This window comes from Pithys albifrons, chromosome 4 (genome assembly GCF_047495875.1).
Source record: "Pithys albifrons albifrons isolate INPA30051 chromosome 4, PitAlb_v1, whole genome shotgun sequence".
In the NCBI taxonomy this organism is placed as follows: domain Eukaryota; kingdom Metazoa; phylum Chordata; class Aves; order Passeriformes; family Thamnophilidae; genus Pithys; species Pithys albifrons.
This window is the reverse complement of record NC_092461.1, coordinates 14,676,657-14,696,995: the sequence shown is the minus strand read 5'-3', so window position 1 is coordinate 14,696,995 and position 20,339 is coordinate 14,676,657. Positions and strand designations below refer to the sequence as shown.

Below are 20,339 nucleotides of genomic sequence, written 5' to 3'. Positions count from 1 at the left end.
CCCTATATTGCATATGCATTTAAATTTATGCCTCTGACTGCTTTGTTATATTTCTTGAAGGAGGATTTCTCCTGCTGTGTGGATGTCACCTTTTGCAAGTGACAGGACAATTAAGTGAAATGCTGTACGGATAATTATTACAAGACTATTGGCAGCCTGTAACACAGTGTAAATGGCACAACTAATTTTGCTGTTGAAGCTTAATGTATGTGGCAACTTTTACCTGTAGGTGTACTTTGTACAAGTTATATTGTATCCAGAGGCATGCATTGTGTATCACTTTGAGCATGAGTCAACTATAAACTCAGCATAACCCTTCTACATGTCTTTAGAGTGTGAGGAGCTTCCCTGTGACATTCATTTCAATTTGCAATTAATTGTGTCACTTCTTGAAGAGCTTGTCTCATGCCATAGATGTATTTATTTTTTTTAAATTCATAGTGGGTTGTTTTAATCTGATCGTCTGTTGTGAAGTTTCTCTCCTAAGAAAAATAATGAAATAATATACTATATCTCACAGTCTGGAGAGAAATTTTTGACGGTTTTTATGTACTTATCCCTGTGAGATTGTTCAGATTCTGGTTATGCATATGTTCAGTGACTCCATCCTGATATGCCCTTGACTTTCTCAGAAGTGACATTACAGTCATTCTGGTTTGATATACAAAGCAACACCAACAAAGTATAATAATGGGATGAAAATCTCCACTGTGAGTGCTTTGCTTGCCCTGTTCTGTTTTTCCACACACAAACTCTTTCAGAGTAATTAACTGCCATAGAGTCAAAGCAGCTAATGAAGCTTTATTCACCAGTCTTATCCCACTGACTAACTAATCAGGAGCTCACATGTAGTGTCAATGATGAGCTGAATTCCAGAAAGCTACGTGCATCCTTTATGTAAAGATGAACCACTTAAACTTGTTTGCTTACATTAATAGCATCTGGAGTCAAGGAACTGTGCAGATGGCTTTTAATAGCCTAAAGGGCTTTTTTAAATTGTGAAAAACAATTAATTTATTTTAAATGCACGCAGATTACACATCTGCAATAACAGATATTTGAGGAGTTTGCTTCATCTCTTTCCCCTTGAATTGCATGGGAAAAAAATTGTTTCTCTTCTAGCCCAGGCAGCATCACCTTGGGCTGAAACAATGTAAAGAAGTCAAATGAACAGTGCAGTTGCTTTCAGTTAAATCCAGACATGTTTTTGAGAGGCGAGACCTAGGGTTGCTGGGGCTGGAGTTTCCGGAGTGTTGGGATAGTTCTTGCTTCCACATCAACTTACTGGAGTAAATAATATTTCTACATTCAAAGCTGAAAATGCTAGAGGCTAAGGCTGCTAAAGACTTCATGTTGTGTGTCATTTTGTTAGCCTAATTGTGGAAAATGTGTTGTATTTCTCTTAACCATGACTACTTTTGGCATTCAATTCGACTAGGTAGGATAATTAATATTACAGGGTTAATATTGTCAGGGTCATGCCAGTAACTGCTGGTTTGTTCCATGGAGACCGTGAGATAGGAGATCCAACAGGATTCTATCACATCTCCTGGTCAATGCCTATATGGTGCTGTTAGAAGGGGTAATGAAAAGATTGCTGTGTTGTCTGCATTAGAGACTTTGGTGATTTACCTAGTGCATAATGGGGGTGAGAGCTTGGGTGAAGGCTACTTACTTAAATTCAGGCTCATTGATGCTATGTTTATGAGCTGGGAGCAGACACCACAGAGGTGTTTTTATCCATACATTTCATATGTCTTATTATCTATTGTTCAAACTAATATTATGTCCCTGGAGGCCAAAGCAATTAATATTCGCCATCTCACTTTCTCATAAGTGAAAGTCTGTGGTCTTTATGTCAGAGGTAGAGGTCTCACCCAAGGCTCAAGACATCCCCTTTTAAGAAGGAGAATAGGATCTGCCTGGATCTCTTGCACAATTTTTAACAAGTTGGCATAACTATATAACTTATGCCCAAACTCCTGTTTGAAATTACTTGTTTCCTCTCTGGTGATTTTGCTTAGAAACACAGCCTACTGCATCAACAAGGCAACTGCCTTGTTCCTTTCTCTCACAAGGTACAGCCATGTTGCTATGTCTCTTATGCTGTTTTCAGCTCTGTCTCTGTGACACTGTACACATGTACTATTGGTTTTGCTATTACATGTGGCTGTTTCCCTCTTAGTTCTCCATTTCCAGTTTTTACAAAATAAGTAGTAGAGTTCCTATTGGACCTACAAACCCACCATAGTCTATGGAGGTTTAAAACAACCTGCTCTCTCTCCTTACTATGACTAAAATTTTTACAATGTCCATTATTTCTCTTAGGAATACTGGCTCAAACTTCAGGTTTCAAAAAAAAACCTCCAAAGCAAGCCGAGGTTGTATCTTGGCCTCTTATAGAGAACATGAGTTATTTTCACCCAGATGGGATACCAAAATTATAACAGAATGCAAGAATTACAAAGAATTGTTTAAGTAGTTTTTAATGCATCTCTCATTCCTTTCATAACTGAATTACTAAAATTATAACAGTATTTTGTATTATACTTGCTTTATATATAAATATAGCATTAGGTAATCCCAGGGTATTTTCCTAGAAGAAAATAACTTATTTTATTAAATTTTGAAAATTGAACTATTTTAAGTTGTTAAAATAATTGAAGAACTTAAAGTTAATTGATATTTCATGAATAAAAGATAAAAATGTTAAACATACAGCAATTTAGTTAAATGGAATTAAAATTACAGCATCCAATTCATTTTTGTCATTCCCTTCTGTGTTGTGAATGTCCATTTTTTCCTACATTAAAGTGAAAGACAGCAAGCAAGGGAGAAAGGAGGAACAAACTCCTGTGTTCAAATCTGAGGCATCATATTTGATTTTCATGCCTTTCTTCATCCTAACTTCTTTTTTTCTTTTTAACAATTATGTAGCTCTGGACAGGGAAGAATTTTACCTCTAAATTGTATCGAAACTACTTTATAAAATGTGTAATTGGCAAACTGATACATGAGAACTGAGACCAAGGAAAACAACAGATAGCATACTGAAATCCCTGTGCCTTGCAAAAAATAAATAAAAACAATTTTTAGATGGTTCAAGTCCTTCAGGCTTGGACCTTTTGTCATTTTAGTATGGGGACTATATGTCTGTCCAGCCTTCAACAAAGGGCTTCTGGGATAGGAATATATTCGAAGAAAAAGGAATTCAAGGACAGATGGTTTGTTGTGTGGGGAAGCCAGCTGTGGTGGGAGGGTGAAAAGTAATAGCTGAGAGCTTGTAAAGGCACCAGAGCTATTGGGTTGAACATCCCAGAGAGGACCCAGAAAACATCCACTCATGGGGAATTTTGCTGCCTGAGAGCTTCTGTGTGACTGAGCTGTACCTTCAGCTTCAGTTCAGAGCAAGTTGGCAGTAGCAGGTTCATTTATTTTTGTGTCTTGTATTTCTGGTTACCAGTCATTCAAATTGGGGCATCAGTTACTATGTGTCACAGTTTCCTGTGAAAGATCATACGTCTGAATTTAGTTTTGATGTTTTAGAACTCGCTCAGGGAGAGAGTCAATGAATTTAAATTACCTGGCTGTGTAAGCAGAGTTAATATTTCAAAGAAAACCACACCCCTCAAAACCCCACAAAACCAAAACCAACCAAAAAAAAATACTGCACTACTTGCAGTTTTTAATAGTCAAGTGTGCTGGTTTAAAGGCAAACCAACAGGGGAAATGAACTAACCATGAGAGAGATTATAAGTCAGAGCTAAAATTTAATAATAATATTACAATAAATAGACTGACACAAAGAGAAATTGCTTTCAACTCACAAAACCCAGCAGTATAACCCAGTGTCCTGGGGCACAAACCCAAAGGGGTTTGTTTGCCCTTGTGCTGAGACCCATGTGGTTCCCCCAAGTCCAAAGCAAAAGGAAGTGAAAAACCTGTTGGTGCAGGGGAGGGCTGTGGTCTGGTCAAGAGTGGCAGTTGTAGTCTGGTCGAGAGCAGTGATCGCCTACTGTTGAGGTCCTGCTGCTCCTCTGGATCCGACAAGGAGTTCCAAAGGTCTTCTCACCCACCACTTTTGTACCCTCAGACAGCACCCAGTCCCTCCCCCTGGGCAGGGACTCACACAATGGGTGATTAACTCTGGGAGTCATGGGGTATCCCTGAACTGTTGATGGCCCATTAGCAGCCATGTCCCCTCAGGCTGGGTGTGAGGGTGCTAATGACTCCCTGGACAGCTGCTGCTAATGGTCCATTGTCCTTGGGAAATGAATAGAGGGGGTAGAACACACAGCTTTGATCACCCCCACACAGTGTTAACTGGTCCCTCCTGCTGAACTAAGACATCAAGCTACTGGATCTCCAGCAAGAGCACAGTTTGTTTCCATTTCAGATATATTGTGATAGATGCAGAGCCTAATCTGCATCACAAAAGTAACATTCATTTTCATATCTACTTTTTTACAGAAGTCAGATGAGAGTCTGTCCAGATGTTTGTTCTTACATGGAAAAAATATCATCAACCAAGTAAATATTTTTGGATCATAAAGGTATTAGTGACAGCAAAGTTAGAAGGACAAAGAAACATGATAAGCAACCCAAACTAGAAATCTGAGCCACAGCTGTCAAAACAAATAGCAAGAAAATGAAACTTTCTGATTGAGTTTTGCCTTCTACACCTTAAATAATTTCTAGTCAACCTTTTCTCTGTAAATTGTGCTAAAAGTTAACTTAAATCATCCCTGCTGTCATCAATCCCATTTTCAAAACTGCAATTGGAAAGATGTACTACCAGTGATCAGTTAGAAGACACTACTGCTTTTATAGTGCCATGGCCCATGAAACAATAGTGCCATATCAAGACTACCTTGTCCTTCTTAGTGTCCTTGATACCAAGGGCAACCCGTTAGAGAAGCAAAACAGTGAGTAATGTTCTGTATGTATCTAATTTATTTTTTTGACTATTAAATTAACATAGCCCTGAAAATCTAAAGGAAGCAGATGAAAATGAGTGTATGGCTTTCTCTGTGACTTGCCTAAGTGTATGCAATTAACTATAAAAGCTGTTTCAGCCTCTTCTTAGTTAGCTGAAGAACATCTTCTAATTAGTAACTCACATAGTAAATTAAATAAAGTGAATCCTTGTACTATACGTTGTAGGAAATGCAGGAGAGAGGGGAAAGAATAACAGTGGGGGTTACTTCCAGGCATAAACTATCTGCATGTTTACCGAATAAGTGCTGTTTTTTGTTCAGAATATGTTTTGTCATCACCACTTTTCAGGGTACCCGGTATAAAGAGGCCCAGATCCCTCACCAAAGACTATTAGTATGATGCAACACACATTGCCTAGCTTGACATTCATAAGAATGCATCCTGGGGGCTGTTGGGAATTGCATAAATTGTGGGTATGATTCATGCTTCTTATTAACGAAATGCTTCAAGTGTTGCCAGTTGAAGTGGCCAGGTTTCAGTCAGCAGGTTTATATATCAGGCTCTAGCAAACTATAATTGATCTGGATCATGCATCCTCATTCATAGATGTGCCAGTCTAAAGCAAGATTATTGCAGATGGCAGAGGTGGTAAAGTCTGCCATTGTCCATGAAATAAAGCAAACTTTTAAAAATATGATTTTATCAAACTGTAACTATTACGTTTGGGGGGGCGGGTCATGCTGTCTGAACAGTTCCATTGTGCTTTTCATTTGTTTTTCACAGTAATATTAGCATTACTCATCATATCCATGATGAGCCATCACAGCTACTTCACTGAAAAGCTTTATATATACATGCTTTTCAGAAGCAAATTTTGCATGCTTATCAAGATGTTCATTTGTTCCTGTCATAGCTTGCTTAGTTGCTGCTGAATTATAGTTTGCTGAAAAAATCTTTGCTTAGTAGACTCAGTAAACTAATTTTTTCATATATTGCCTCCACTGAGCTCCCTCCCCTGCCTCTTGCTGAGGATATTCTTGCCTCATCCTGTGAGGCCTCAGGCCAATATTTCAAAATGGAACAGAATTTCCCATGCAAGTGGAAGGAGTAAAGCAGCACTGTGAATTGGCATGGTTTTCTACATAATTTATGTTTGTATGGTTTGCTTTTACTGCAAGCTTTCCATAATCATGCTATTGAAATGACTGTTAAAATGTTTCTGCCAGCAGGTGTTTCTGGCCCTTCCATGCATATGGTAGTGTTATCATGCTTGGTTTTAATGAAAACACTTTGATCAACAGTAAATCATGTAAGATGATGACTGGAATGTGAGTTTTCCTGTCTTTCAGATGCAAAAGAGAAAAAAGGAATAACGCTAGTCACCAGAAAACTCACAGATGAGACCTTGGAGTCTAGACTGCAATAGTGGTAAGAAAGTGTAGGTAGCTGTACAAAGTGCTAAGCTGGAGGAGGAATTTTTGTCAAAGGACTCTTTAGAACAAAATACTGAGCTGAAAGAAGGTGAGAAAGAAGATAATTGTTGTAGAATAGAGATCTTGGATCAATCCAAATTACCTGGATTCCACCTTGAGTAGCCTTACTTTTTGCTGAGGAAACTGAAGGGAGATTTCTGGATAAAAAAATGAATTAAGGGGAATCCTTCCTCTTGAATAAATCTGTCTCCTACCTTCATCTATGAATGTCTGACAGAAGGGGAGCTAATTTTTTTTTCCATTAGACAATTTCAATTATGTGAAATCAGAGATTCTACTTAAGGCCAAGAGTGTCCAAGTGATATTTTGCGCACAAGGTGTCCAAGGTGATATTTTGGTTCCCATGCCATGTTGAAACATGAACATACTTGGATGCTAGTGTGTTGTTCCTAGAAGAATTTGGAACAATATTTGAGACTGGGACCATGAAAATTAAACCAGTTCAGCACAATGTGCTGAGATTCCTATTATTTTAAAGTACAGCCATCTTTGACTAGACAAAAAATTAGGTGGATCTTTTAAGTATGCTGCAGCTTTGAGTGAACTATTGAACACCTCCCCCAGGTCCAATGAAGGGAATAGAAATTACAGGTGCACAGTACCTCCTGGATAAGACCCTACTGGGTGATTCGTGCACTCACTTATGCCAGTGGGGAATTCCTAAAGGAAATTTAATGCTCTGAATTCACATTCCACTGGTTGAAAGGGCTGATTAACAGTACATAAAGGACAGTGCTTCAGATACTGACTTAAGGGACCAAAGGAATCACACACACACACACACACCACACACACACACACACACCCCATAGTCAGGTGAGACAGCTGTGCTTTTTGGAATCACAAGAACACTGAATATGACTGCAGCATTTTTTCAAATTGTAATTACAACTTTACTATCATTACAGCCCTTGAAAAGGGATGACAAGTCTACCACCGTCAAAAAATGTTATCTCTAAATAGCAATTGCTTATTTGCGTTGAATCCTTAACACTTTAGACTGTAGAATTGCTGAAACAGACTGAAAAAATTTAGCATATTTGTGAGTAAATATAATATGACTGTCTTTTGAAGAAAAATGTATTTCACTTATATTAGTAATTGCATGTTTATTAGAGCATTGTCTGTCAAGATAAGGAGGAAAATTGTACACAGGCTAGTCTTAAATTACGTAGTGGTGAAAAACCTTTATTTTTTTTGTGCATATCATAATTTTGCCCAAAAGTAGAGGACAATTTACAGTTTCATTCGTCTATCTATATGTTTTGCTATCCGCTGAAATTTCAAATAATCTGCAGGCAGGTTTTTTATTTCTTTGGGTGTTTTTTACTTTTGTCTTTTGTTCTTGACATTTTTAATATATGCTTACAAAAAGAGCAAAGCAAATGCTTTACTGTGAAGAGTAAGATGGCTCATCCACCTCTTGCATAAACTGACAACCTCATTGTAGTAATGTAAATGTTGACAAAATGTCAACATTCAGATGATATTAGTATTTTTCTATAAATGTAGAGCTTTAAAAGTAAAATATAATGTACCAGAGTGCTTATTGCCTTCGCTGCATGAATCTGCAGTGAGAGACTAGCATTAATAAGTTCTGAAGTTTCAGTGCAAATAGAAGTTCTCAGACAGGTTTTCATTTTAACTGCATTTTGAAGTTCTTTCCTTCTAGAGCACAATCATCAATTAATCTTTTTTTTTGTTTTTATTTATGGATTTTAAAATTTCTTTAATGGAAAGTGTGTTATCAGTGGTATTTTAAAACAGATTTCTTTGTATGAAGTCAGGAAGTGATGGTGGTTTCTTCTGTAATTGATCTACTTCAGACTTGTTCTGTAAGGTTCAATGGATCTGAAATGGTTTTGTCATCATGAAAAGTCTCAGTGTACGGTCTGTACTTCTGGAGCATAGGCCTTCAATCTGTCTAATGCTTTCTAGTACAAAGAGTCTCTATGGCACTCAAGTATTCAATATAGTTGAGAAGAAGAGGATTTGAATTGGAAATCTAGCCTCAAAGTCACCTATAATCCATTTTTCTCCAACACATTCAGCCTCTCATAAACTGTATAGTATTCATCTAAAGTGTGTGAAACCAGTACTCTCTTTATTTTCCCAGAGTGCTTTGTGAAGATTATCAAGGAATATTTTTTCCTGTAAAAATTTTGGAAAATTAGGTAAACATTTAGAGGAAAATAATATACTGTTGTATTTTATTATAACTTATTTTTTATAATGGTGTTAATAAATTGATGTCAAACTACCCAAAGAAAATGTAAAATCCATCAGAAGTTTCACCTTCAAATGGCATCAAAATGTATAACATACATTTTCAGGATTAATTTCATTAAAATACAGACATAAGGAGATTTTTTTTTCAGTAGTTAAAATTTCATGGTTGAGTTAAAGAAAGAATATTTTCAGAACCTTTTGTTGTCAAAACTGCTTAAATAATTTAAGTGGGCATCTTTAACAGAAGGCTGTAGTTAAAGGTCATTGTTATTACCTTATTGAAAGGTTATTTGTCTCCAAGTGTTCAAAACATTTCTGTATGAGCAACATGTATCTCAAATGTTGAGCAATTGCTTCAATTAACAGTTGTGTATTGATGAGAAGTCCCTGAGGTAATCTGATATCCTGGGGAATAAATGCATAACAAACCAGACTAATTAGATTAGGAAGTCATTTACCTGCCAACAGTTAGCACACAGCAATTTCTGCAGCTGTGATCTGCAGTTAGCACACAGTTAGTTACAAATCCGTTTATTAATTTGTATTAATGTTTAGAGTTTGTTTTACCACTCTTTCTGAATATTTCCTCTAACAGTAGTGAATTCTAACAAATGCCTCCTTTCCACATCTTTTGCTGTATTGGTGTAGCTGGGAAAAAAATTAGTGTAGGCCAACTAAAGAACCTGCTACAGATATGCGTATACTGAGTGCTGTAGTTACACTTTAAGCTCAGTGTATTGCTTGACCATATATGCGCTGTTTTGCAATACTATTTTTTTTATTCCTTTGCCTAGGGATCTCTATGGCAGACAAAGAATGTTACCATACTAATTTTTCAGCATCTGATAGCCTTGAATACATTAAACTTTTAAAGACAAGGAAAAAACTTGGCAAATACAAAGAGAAAAATGCATGTTCCTAAGACACGAGTTTAAAAGCTATTTGGAATTATAGAAAAGTTTGCTTTATATTTTTGGTATGAAACTACTTTGCTGATTGATTACTTACATACAAAGTTGATTTCTCATCTGTTTGTCTGAGTTAAAATTATAAGTCAGTATGATTATTAGTGCAGATTTTTAGTGTAATTATTTTTTTTTGTTCTTCTTAGATTGTACCTGTCTTTTTGATAAGAGGATTCTATTTAACTTGTGCAAAATGTAGAATTTGAAGACATTCAACAATCCATTAACAAAACACTGTGTGGGAGGTGCAGAAAAACATTTTTATTCATTTTGAAAATTTGCAGGGCTATTATGTGTCTCAAAACTCTTCAGCTATTTTGTGCCTTTCTTTGAAATTATATTTTCATGCAAGTAATGCACTACAATTGTGCCTTCTAATGGTCATTTCTTAATTTGCTGACTTTGCAAGTGACTAATTCTTTGAAGATATGAGAGTATGCCCCTCTTCTCCTGCTGGTTGTGTGAAGTTCACAGCAGAGACAACTTTGCATTGCTCACAGAATGCAGAGCCTTTTTTTACACTCAGATATGAGAACTTCTGTGACAGTATGGCTGAGGCACTACAGGGGTCACATGCATGTTCACATTAAGCATCAGAATGAAATCAAAGTGTTGCAGTTACCCACCCCCTAACAAAGGCTACAGAATTTATAAATCAGAATATTCATTACAACTGGCATCTGAACCATTGTCTTTTCTCATGGACAAATTTTCAGTTCATGTTTTCTGTTAACCTTCTTTAATCTTAAGAATTTAGATGAACTGTGACTTTATTTTTGATGTCTGAAAAATAAGTCCCATATCTTTTTTTTTGTTTGGTTGGGGGTTTTTTTGTTTACACCTAAGTATGAGGACTAGAATTCTAAAGGGATCACATTGTATTTTCCTGCCTATAGAGAAGAGTTTGGATTATTGGGGGGGGAGGGGAGGAAATTCAAATATGATGAAAAATTAAACCTTCTAAATATACAGATATGGTAGGAAAACAGAACATTAAAAAGTGACTGAGATACATGATACCAGTTTAAAACTAGGTTGCTAACTCTGTGAACAAGCCATGTAAAAAGCATATTTATGCCATGTTAGGAGAATTCAGCAGACTCTGCTTTTCAGAGATGAACCTGTTTGAAATAAGGAGAACTTTAAAGTTCTGAATTCTCACTGTCCTCACCAAACTAGCATCCACTGTCAGAAATAGCCTTGTCTGCAGAAAATGGATTTTAAATGATCAAATAGTCATTTAGACATACCATTTTCTGGTAACGTTATGTTGTGAGAGTTCAAATAATAATCTAAAGGCTGTTTTTGTTTTGAGATCGGATTGTTTCAGCCTAAAAATACAAATCTGTTTTGTTTCAGGGATCTTTGGTCTTGAGATAACAACACTGTTTCAGTGGGTTTTGGTGTGTTTAGTTGTATTTTGGAATAGATCTGACACTCAGTTTCTTTAATTATTCAGCTTTGAGACCGCTATAATAGCTTTTTGGCTAACAAGGGAGGAGGAGGACTGCGTCTATCTTGATCAGTTGGTTTAAAATCTCTATTTCTTAAAATTTATTAATTACTTTCATATGAAGTAAATGAATATATGCAAAGTAATTCTGTATCCTCAGTAGTGGTATTTGAATGAGTTTTCATCCTGCCGAAATGAGAACTGAAATGAGTACATAGATTCCATCCAATTAATAAAGGAGCAGAGAGCAAAACTGAAAGCAGTATATAACTGTAAAAATAATGATGCTTCTCATAACTTGAACACAATATGGCATTCTTGATATCTAACCTTGAAAAGGAGCTAATAAAATTAAAAAGACAAGATAAAAGCAGCAGAGATGGTGTTAAAGGTTCAAACAAAAAAGGTGAGGGTCAGGGGAGGAATTCTTCTCTCCCTATCAACACAAATGTTTGGGGAATTGAAGTGCCAGGACTGAGAACAAAGGTGTGGTTGATGACTCTAGATTCCAACTTAATGGTGGGGTAGAGGTGAGGAACAGACCCCCAGGACTTGGGAGGTGGAGAAGCTTTTCCTTTGTGCTGGCTTCAGTTCATTTTTGGAGGTTGCTGTGGCTAGGAGCCACCATTTTGCTAAGCTGGTGAAAGCATCTTGGAGGGAGATCCTTTCCAGTTTGGTTCTCCCTGATTTTTCCCCCTTCCACTCTCCAGGCACCCTGAGCTTCAGAGAGATAGATAGATAGAGAGAGAGAGAGAGAGAGAGAGAAAGGTTCATGGCGCTTTTTTTCTGGATACACTGCAAACCTTTTCTTTTCCTGAGGACAGCTGCACCAGAATTTCCAGAAACCACCACCACCACCTAACTTCCAGTGTTTTTCCTTCTTTGAATAAAGGAAAAGGAGAAAGAGTCTGCTCTTCCCCACAGAAAAGGTTCCATTCTGCCCTCACATGAGTCATACAGCCCCTTCTTTCTGCCTCACTGGGAAAGGAACCCATGATCCTGCCTCGCGACCAGCTGAGGTGCGACACTGCCACCTGCTATTCATAAATATAATTTCACCAACAGAGAAACACACGGTTGTTTTGAGGTTGTTTTTGCTACAGTGAGGGGTTGGCTTGGCTTTGGTCTGTTTTATAGTTACATATATATATATATATTAATTAAAAGCTGTTATCCTTTTCTACACATTTCCTAATTAAAGTTCATTTTCTTTTTCTTAAATTTAAAGGGAGTGTAGTGCTGGTTCTTGAGAAGAAGTTCCCTTCTCTAGTTTAAATACACACTTTGGTTTCCTTTAAACTAGGACAGATGGTCAGAGGTGTGAGATGAGTTGAATAGATACTTCAACATGCATTGAAAAGAGTAATCTGTTGAAAGCTGATACAGTGTTACATAAGGAATGGTTATTCACAAACTTTCCTAATACAAAAGGTTAGGGGTAACAAATGAAGCTATCAAGCTTGAAATTATCAGCTTTAAAAAAAACCCAATGAAACTGAACTGTATGTATAAAGTATGTTGTAAAGTATGAACAACGTGAAAATAAAACGTCTGTATTAACAGTGAATAGAATCAGTGGCTGCAATCAAACATAATGGTCTAGTTGCAGCCCAGGACTTCATTAGTCCCTATACCATTGTAGGTTTTGTAGTGACCTTTTATAGACAGTTTAGAGGAGCTTTTGGTCTGTCTCAATGAGGAAGAAACAAGTTCTCCTGTAGGTCTTTAGACATTATTGCCTCAGGAATTGCCATCTTGTGCCCTAAAATAGTAACTCATTTACTGTCAGCTGCTGTCCTTCAGATTGATAATTGACAGCCTTCAGTACTCTCTGCATTCTTAACCCTAGCTCTGACAATTGCCATTTGTGTTTATCTGAGATTGGACAGTTGGTGGTTGTTGTGTCCATGGTGGTTGTTGTGTTGTGTTGTTTTCATTTCCTCAGACTGACATGCATTTAATTTAGTTCTGGACTTTCTTCAGCTGCTTTGTTTTGCTGAAATGATCTAGAGGGTGAGTCTACAACCACAAATCTTTCCAAGTTTGTGTTCAATTTGCAAATCCTATATTTGTAGCAAAAAAAAAATGCTCTCTTTTCTCTGTGGGAATGTTTGTCAGACCTTTTTTTGGCAAAAGCAATAAGTAGTATATGGTCAATTTCATCTAACACTGGCCTCCCATAAATAAAGATGTGAAACCTTTTGTACTGGTAGGCTAAGGCCAAAGAGGCTTTTCTTTTTGTACACATCAACACTTACACATTTCAGACACTAAAGTAAAAGAAGATATTGGTTTCCAGTTCTGGCAGTACTGTTAAAAACAACTCTTAGAATCTGAGAAACTGACTGAGATTTTAATTCAAGTGTCTTTTTCATTGAAACTAGGAGTTAACACACACTTTGTACAGGTTTGTCTAAATGAGATGCTAAGTTACCAAAATGAATTACATTCAAAGGAATAGATTTGTTGCTTCCTTATAACTGCTCTTATTGGGTAATGCATGATCATCCCTGGCTTCCAAGTACTGTGCATTTTGTTGAGTTCTTCTTTCTCCCTGTTATACTGCTTATGTTAAAGTTGAATAATTTGGTTTTGCTTTTGTTCATTTGCTCTTCTGTTCCTTACATTTCTTTCATACGGTATTTTGTTCTTACTGTTTTCCACTCTTTTCCCTCTCTGTTTGAGCTACCGAAAATACTTTTTGTATTCTGCTATTGCTCCTCCAAATCAGAATCTCATTCAGGTAATATACATTTCTATCATTGTCTTGGGTTGAGCTGGCAAAATGCCAACTGTCCAAGACAGTGTGAAAAGGGAAGAAGAGGGAGAGGAAAAAACCTCCAAATTAGGTTTATGCTGAAACTAACTATATGTATTTATACAGAAAAGAGAAAATTAAGAGACAACCACAATATAACACACACTTACACGTTATACATAACAAGAAATAACCTCCCACTCCCCACTTATTACAAAGTTTATTACTCTAGATCTATAAGTACTCTAAAAGACACCTAGCAAGAAATAGAAAGAGTAACAACAAAATGTTTCTACTTCCCTGAATTCAAACAAAATGCAAGCAGCAGCAGCAGAAGCAGGGCCCTACAGTAGAAGAGCTGTAGCACGTCCTTCTCTGTACTTCAGGCATGGTGGAACTGCCCAAACACCTCCCTCCCACTGCTGCACACATATCTTAGGTTTGCGTCATCTGGTATGAAATGTTTCCTTGGTTGCCCAGTCAGGTGATAGCTGTCTCCCAATCCACATAGAGTCTCTGAGCCTGCTAATTTGAGGCCTAGCTAAAACCACTACAATCATCCAAACTAGATTCTCTCAAATAAAACTGCTACCAGTCACAAAATAAACTGCAGTACAAGGAACTGAAGTCTCCCAAGCCACTGGAGTACTTTTTGGGATTGGGGAATGTTTTGGTTTTGTCTTTTTTTCTATCATGTAGTACCCCTTTGTAACACCATCAAGTGCGGGGCAATAGTTTCTCAGACGTTTCTCCTAGACTTTCCCACCTCAGTAGCAAGAAGAAAATATCTTATGGTCTTCCCCATTTATTTTGGATGCATGTATGTGTTCTTGTCTTATACAATGAAAAGGGAATCAGCCTTAATTTCTCAGTCAGAGAGGAAATAACTTGATTAATTTATCCAGTTTCTCTCAAGGAGGCTGGTAGGGACATCAGTAATTGGTGCTGAATAATTTGGTAGATATCTGAGTTCTCATTTCTCTTAAAAACATCTTTAGACATGTTTCACATTTTTTTCTGTCCTCTGTCATTCTATTGAGTTTATACTTCACAGGAAACAATAGACAAGAGTCTATTCTTAACCCTATATTTGGCATTTCCAACATCAGCGCATTTTTTTCTCCCCAGTTTGTTGTCCAGTGTATTTCTCCTTAATTCCCTGTGACTAATCATTCATCTCTATGAAAGTTCAAATATAACCTGGTTACTCTGACATTCAAAGCCATCTTGTGTCTGCTATAGCTGTTTTTCCAAAGTAATTTCTTGAGAACTCCAGTTTTCATGTCTATTTCTTGGGACTCTTCTATACTGTATTTGATTGTTTGTATCATCAGATGATTAGAAAAGTTAAGTTCATCCTCTTACTTCAAGGCAGAATCATTTAAATCTCTGCCATTCCTGATGGGTGTTTACTTGTTTTGCCCTGAAATGTTTCCCAATAATGGAGACTCTGCAGCTTCTGCAGGCAGCCTCTTGTACTTTACCATTCTTATCTTTACAAAGTCTTCTCTGTAGCCTAACCTGAAACTGCCATGGATCACTTCAGCTTTGTTATTTACACTTCTGGTGATTGTGAGTGTGAGGAACATACTGTAAGAAAATTTTAAAATATTTTAACACTTATTTTAATCACTTATTCAACCTGACCTTTTTTTTCCCTTGCAGTAGACTAACACCAGCACTAGTTTCTTTAATTTGCCATTAAATTTTTATTTTAACCCATTTGAGTGTCCTTATTCACCTCCTGAACTTTCCAATTGGTTATACTTTTCCTTGAAGTATATTCATAGACACAATACTTTGAGACCACTCCAAGTCTGGATAAGACTGGAGGGATGTATTCTGTATCTGACAGGCTGTATGCCTATTAATGCCTCCCACTACATAAGGTCTTACACAATGCTGTGGTAGCATGACATTGTTGATGGGTAGGCAGTTTGTGATTTTTATAGTTCTGTTGTCATAGTATTTTTATAATTCTGCTACAATTGATTTTTGCTTGCCTCTTGAATTGTAATCTCTTTGTCCTCAAAATCAGATGTCTAATTTGCCAGGATCCTTTTGAATTTGGTACTTTCACTATACACTGTGTCCTTCCCAGTCTGATGCCATGAACAGTGTTTAATAAACATATGCTACCTTCATTCATCAAATTGTTATTAGCTGTATAGATTGACATTATAGCTAAGGAGGAGTCCTGTATTGATGTTCTCAATTTTAGCATTTAGTTATTGATAGCTACTTTGATAAAGGTTTTTTAAACATCAGTGCAGCTTTCATATATTTCTCTAAACCTTTTAGTAATTCCTGAGTTGGCCAACAAAAATGTCATTTGAGGTAAATCCTTACTAAAACTAAGAGGTGTAAAAGACCACTTCATCTCTTCAGAAAACCTGTTTCCCCATCAGAGAAAGAAAATAAACTTGTGTGATCTAATCTGCTTATGACGTATCCACAGCATGTCAGTGTGTTTTTCTCTTCCATGTGTTTTTAAATAGTAAGTATTTGAATGGAAATTGGAATCAAGATTAAGTCACCCTTTTTTTCTTTTTACTTTTAAAGGATATTTACTGTTTCCCCATGTGGACTTCTGCACCTTACCCACCTTCCAGAGACGAACAATATATTCCACAAGTCATCATTTAATTACAAGACAAAGATAAAAAAGCCCATCTCCTAGAACTTGTTCCAGTAATTACTACTGTCATGATGGAATAGTTTTTGCTGTTGTTCAGCCTGAACCTTCCAAGTTGCAATTTATGGCTGTTGTCCCTTTTAATGTTGTCTACCAGTACTAAGTGTTATTGTCTGTTTATTTAGAGAGTGTTTTTTCTGCTAAGATTTTTTATGGTTGGAGTTTCCATCTGCCTATAACTGTCTCAAGCTTATAAGCAGAAATTTTTTCTTGGCTCTGACGGAAAGCACATTTTAACTGAAAAATACCAATAAACCCTGCCAATATCAAAAGCCATATTTACTCATTTGATTTTGTCAATAATTCCTATAGCAAGTATTACTTGCCCTACAACAGGCATAAGAAATGTGTTTCCTAAATTGTTCTGATTTTTGTAAGCTATCACATTATGAAAGGTGATTCTGGGTTTACTGAGAACTTATTTCAAAGACTAGTTACTTTTTCTGTGACAGTTTTCCTCTGTCTTAATTTCTTTTAGCCAGGAATCTGATCCCAAGACAACTGGGATTTTTATTTAAGTTGATTGGGTACTAATTTAATTTTTCACAAACATTCCACAAATATCAGACTGAAATTCTCTTCTGGTTGGTGCTATGTTTTTAAGTTCACCAAGGAGAACCACTTGATGCAATGTTACCCAGCTATGTGAGAAGAAAACAGGGGACCAGAAAAATACCTTCCCCCCTTAATCATGAGAATAGTGGGGCTGCCTGATTCAATCTTAGGATTTTAAAGCATTACATTTATTCAGCTAAGTGCTTAAAGTCATGTAGAGCACTCATCATTTAAGTAATTGTAATGATGGTCAGTGCAAAAGGTGAAACTGAACTCTTGTCCTGAGAGATTTGTCTTATTTGCACATTACAGTTTGTTGTACTCAAACAGAACTATAGTATCAGCTCAAAGAGGAATCAGTGGTTTACCTGCATCCCAGCTCCCTCACATCATCAGGTGGAACGCAAATGGAAAATCAGATCATAAATTTGAATTTTTTTAGTGCCAAAAGTGTTTTTTAAAATGTGAGATGCCTGGTCTTAAATTAAAGGGTATATTTTTTACAATTTTATCTATTACAGTATAAGAAAGTCTTATTTCATGCAACACTAACTTAGAGCTGCTCTCCTAAGGAGAACTGATTACAATATTTATTTTCTTGTACATAGTGTCATTAGTAAGCCACATATAAAGTTTACTAAGACCTATTAATATTCTCTTGTTAAGACTCATAGATGCATGCATGTACTCTAGATGATCTCTAAAATTCCATACTGAAAAAAACAAATATATTATATGAAAAATACAAGAAATGCCTAGACCGTCTCATGAATGCTTTGACTGTTACGAACTAAGTTTATAGATAAATTATAAATTATTATTATTATAGGGCTTTAAAAAAATTATACCTTCTCTGGGCTACTTTAGCACTGATTACACAAGGTTCTAAGGCAGTTAAATGCCACCCTCATGCCTGATCCTGTCAGATCTCAGAAGCTAAGCAGGGTCAGGCCCAGTTAGCACTCAGATGGGAGACCTCCTGGGAATACTGGGTACTGTAGGTTCTAGTCCTGAGGACTTCACTGTTCACCATCCAAGCTCACTTGGCCATGGCAGATGAACCTCAGGGGATAAAGGGTGGGGCCAGGTCTGTGCACGTTATGCTTCACCTGAAAGAAAAAAATTCCACTGCACAGGCTTGAAAGACACACCTACATGGGTAGAACCCTTCCCAAAATCTTCATTTGCAAAGCCTAGCCATGATGACACAAGCTTCAGAATTGAGAAGGCTTTTGGGAAGAAAGATGATGCAACAGCTGCAGAAAATCCTGTAGCCCATATATGATAATATTTCTGTGGCTTCATGCACTTCTTATGTCTTAGCTGATTCTGTTTGCACTATGCAGCAGTGCAAGAGAGAGAAGAAATGGTCACCTTAATGGCAAGATATTGACTTTAAAGGTGGTGTAACTTCATGTAATTCTGCCTTCAGACAATCTATTTTTAACAACTAACTCTAATTTTACTGCAAGTGAAAACAGTAGTATGGAAGGCTAAAGCTAGTCTTCTCTCTCTGAATTTTCAGATCAAGCAGTTATGGGAATATTGAATGTGTTATAAAAAAACTTATCCATCAGTCATAAACCCCATGAGGCTGAATTGTACTTTTTAATGGTTGTGATAGCGGTTATGGAATTGTATGCAGGAATACCAGTGCTATTTTTTTTCTTTAATGCACTGGTACTTAATTTAAGTATATATGACATGGCAGAGTCAAATTTGGGATAGCTCTGCAAAAAGTGGGACTAATCCAACTTCTCTCCAAAATTCTTTTTTTTCAGTAACACTGCCCAGAAATGACATCGTGGCATCCTAGATACATCAAGCAGTGCAATGAAAAACAGTTTACCAGAAACCTGTGGGAAAACAAGAAAACAAACTTATCAAAATAAAGCTCTTCTAAAATGTAACTGAAAAGCAAAGGTTTCTCCTCTTTCTGGAAATGAAAAGTTTCTGCTGAATTTGCATTTAAAAAACAACAGTGAAATAGTAACAGGGTTTGAATATCTCTCAGTAAGAAATGAAAATCCGTATACAGATTCTGGAGTTTCCACATAGAATTATGATGCAGTTTGAAAAAAATTTCCTTTGTTGTTCTTTTGTTGTCATCCTCTGAAGGTGTTTCATTAGGAACAGTAGTTCTAATAGGTCTTCAGCAAACATAAGACTTCTGTCAAGGACTAAGTGAGAGGAAGGGAAAAAGGCTATAGATATATAGATCTGATCTGTCTGCAAAAACTGTGATGTTAGTTAGATACTTGGTATCTGTAATAAACGTTTGATGAAGAAAGGCATGCTAAGCAATTAGCTCTAATCAGAAGAATTAAAACTAGACATATTCCTAGACAGATGAATCACAGTCTAGAGACAATGGGAATGATTTTCAGCTGCAGCAAATCAGATAAGATACTATTGTATCTTATTGCTCTTCACAACTCCAATTTTAGGAAAGCAGGAAGGTACATGCTTAAGTTAGTTTCAAAAACTGGGGTAGTACTTAGCCAAAATTAAAGTGGACTTAAGCTATATTGTCTTTAGCACATTGAAGGACCTACAAATAGAACAAAATCGGGATGAGCAGTTTCCTCTTCACTAATATAAATGTAGTGCACACACTGTATGCATAAAAAGAGTATATTCATATTATATATATATTTTGTATTATATACATACCATATGTTTATGTATGTGTGTATATTTCAAAGCTTTTTATCTAGTCACAAAGAACTAGAATTTTGACATGTAACCACATATCTACTGTTTAAAATGTTTCCCATTTTGGAGGGAAAATGATAGACAAATTCCGCTGTATGGTAAAATTAATTTTAAAAATTCTTAAAATGAGACCATCACAATGATAAATATAATTTTTTCATCTTTTTTTTACCATAAATATGAGCTTTGAAGAATAGAGTCATAAAATAGTAGGACATTTTACACTGGAAAAGACAAGATCATTGAGTCCAACTGTGAACACAGTATTGCCAAATCCACCACCAAACTGTGCCCTTAAGTGCCACATTTAGATGTCTTAAATTTCTCCAGGGATGGTGACTCCATCACTTCCCTAGGCAGCCTGTTCCAGTGCTTGATAACCTTTTCTGTGAAGAAACTTGCCCTAAAATCTAATTTAAACATCTCCTGCTCCAACTTGAGACCATTTCCTCTCATCCTGTCACTAGTTGCCTGGGAGAGGAGGCTGACCCCCACTTTGCTACACTCTCTTTGTGGAGAGCACCAAGGTCCCACTGAC

General features: G+C 36.6%; 1 long non-coding RNA gene across 2 annotated transcripts in view; it reads left to right on the top strand.

The window, feature by feature from the left end:
* Positions 1-18,948, top strand: part of LOC139670849 (uncharacterized) — a 103,417-nt gene extending 84,469 nt beyond the window's left edge. The window contains exons 2-3 of one of the 2 annotated variants that reach the window (XR_011697586.1): positions 16,399-16,527; positions 18,868-18,948. This is a non-coding gene — a long non-coding RNA (uncharacterized lncRNA). Of the gene's footprint in view, positions 1-16,398; positions 16,801-18,867 lie in introns of those variants that run through there. The other variant, XR_011697587.1, reaches the window with a different exon arrangement.
* Positions 18,949-20,339: the final 1,391 nt, after the last annotated feature.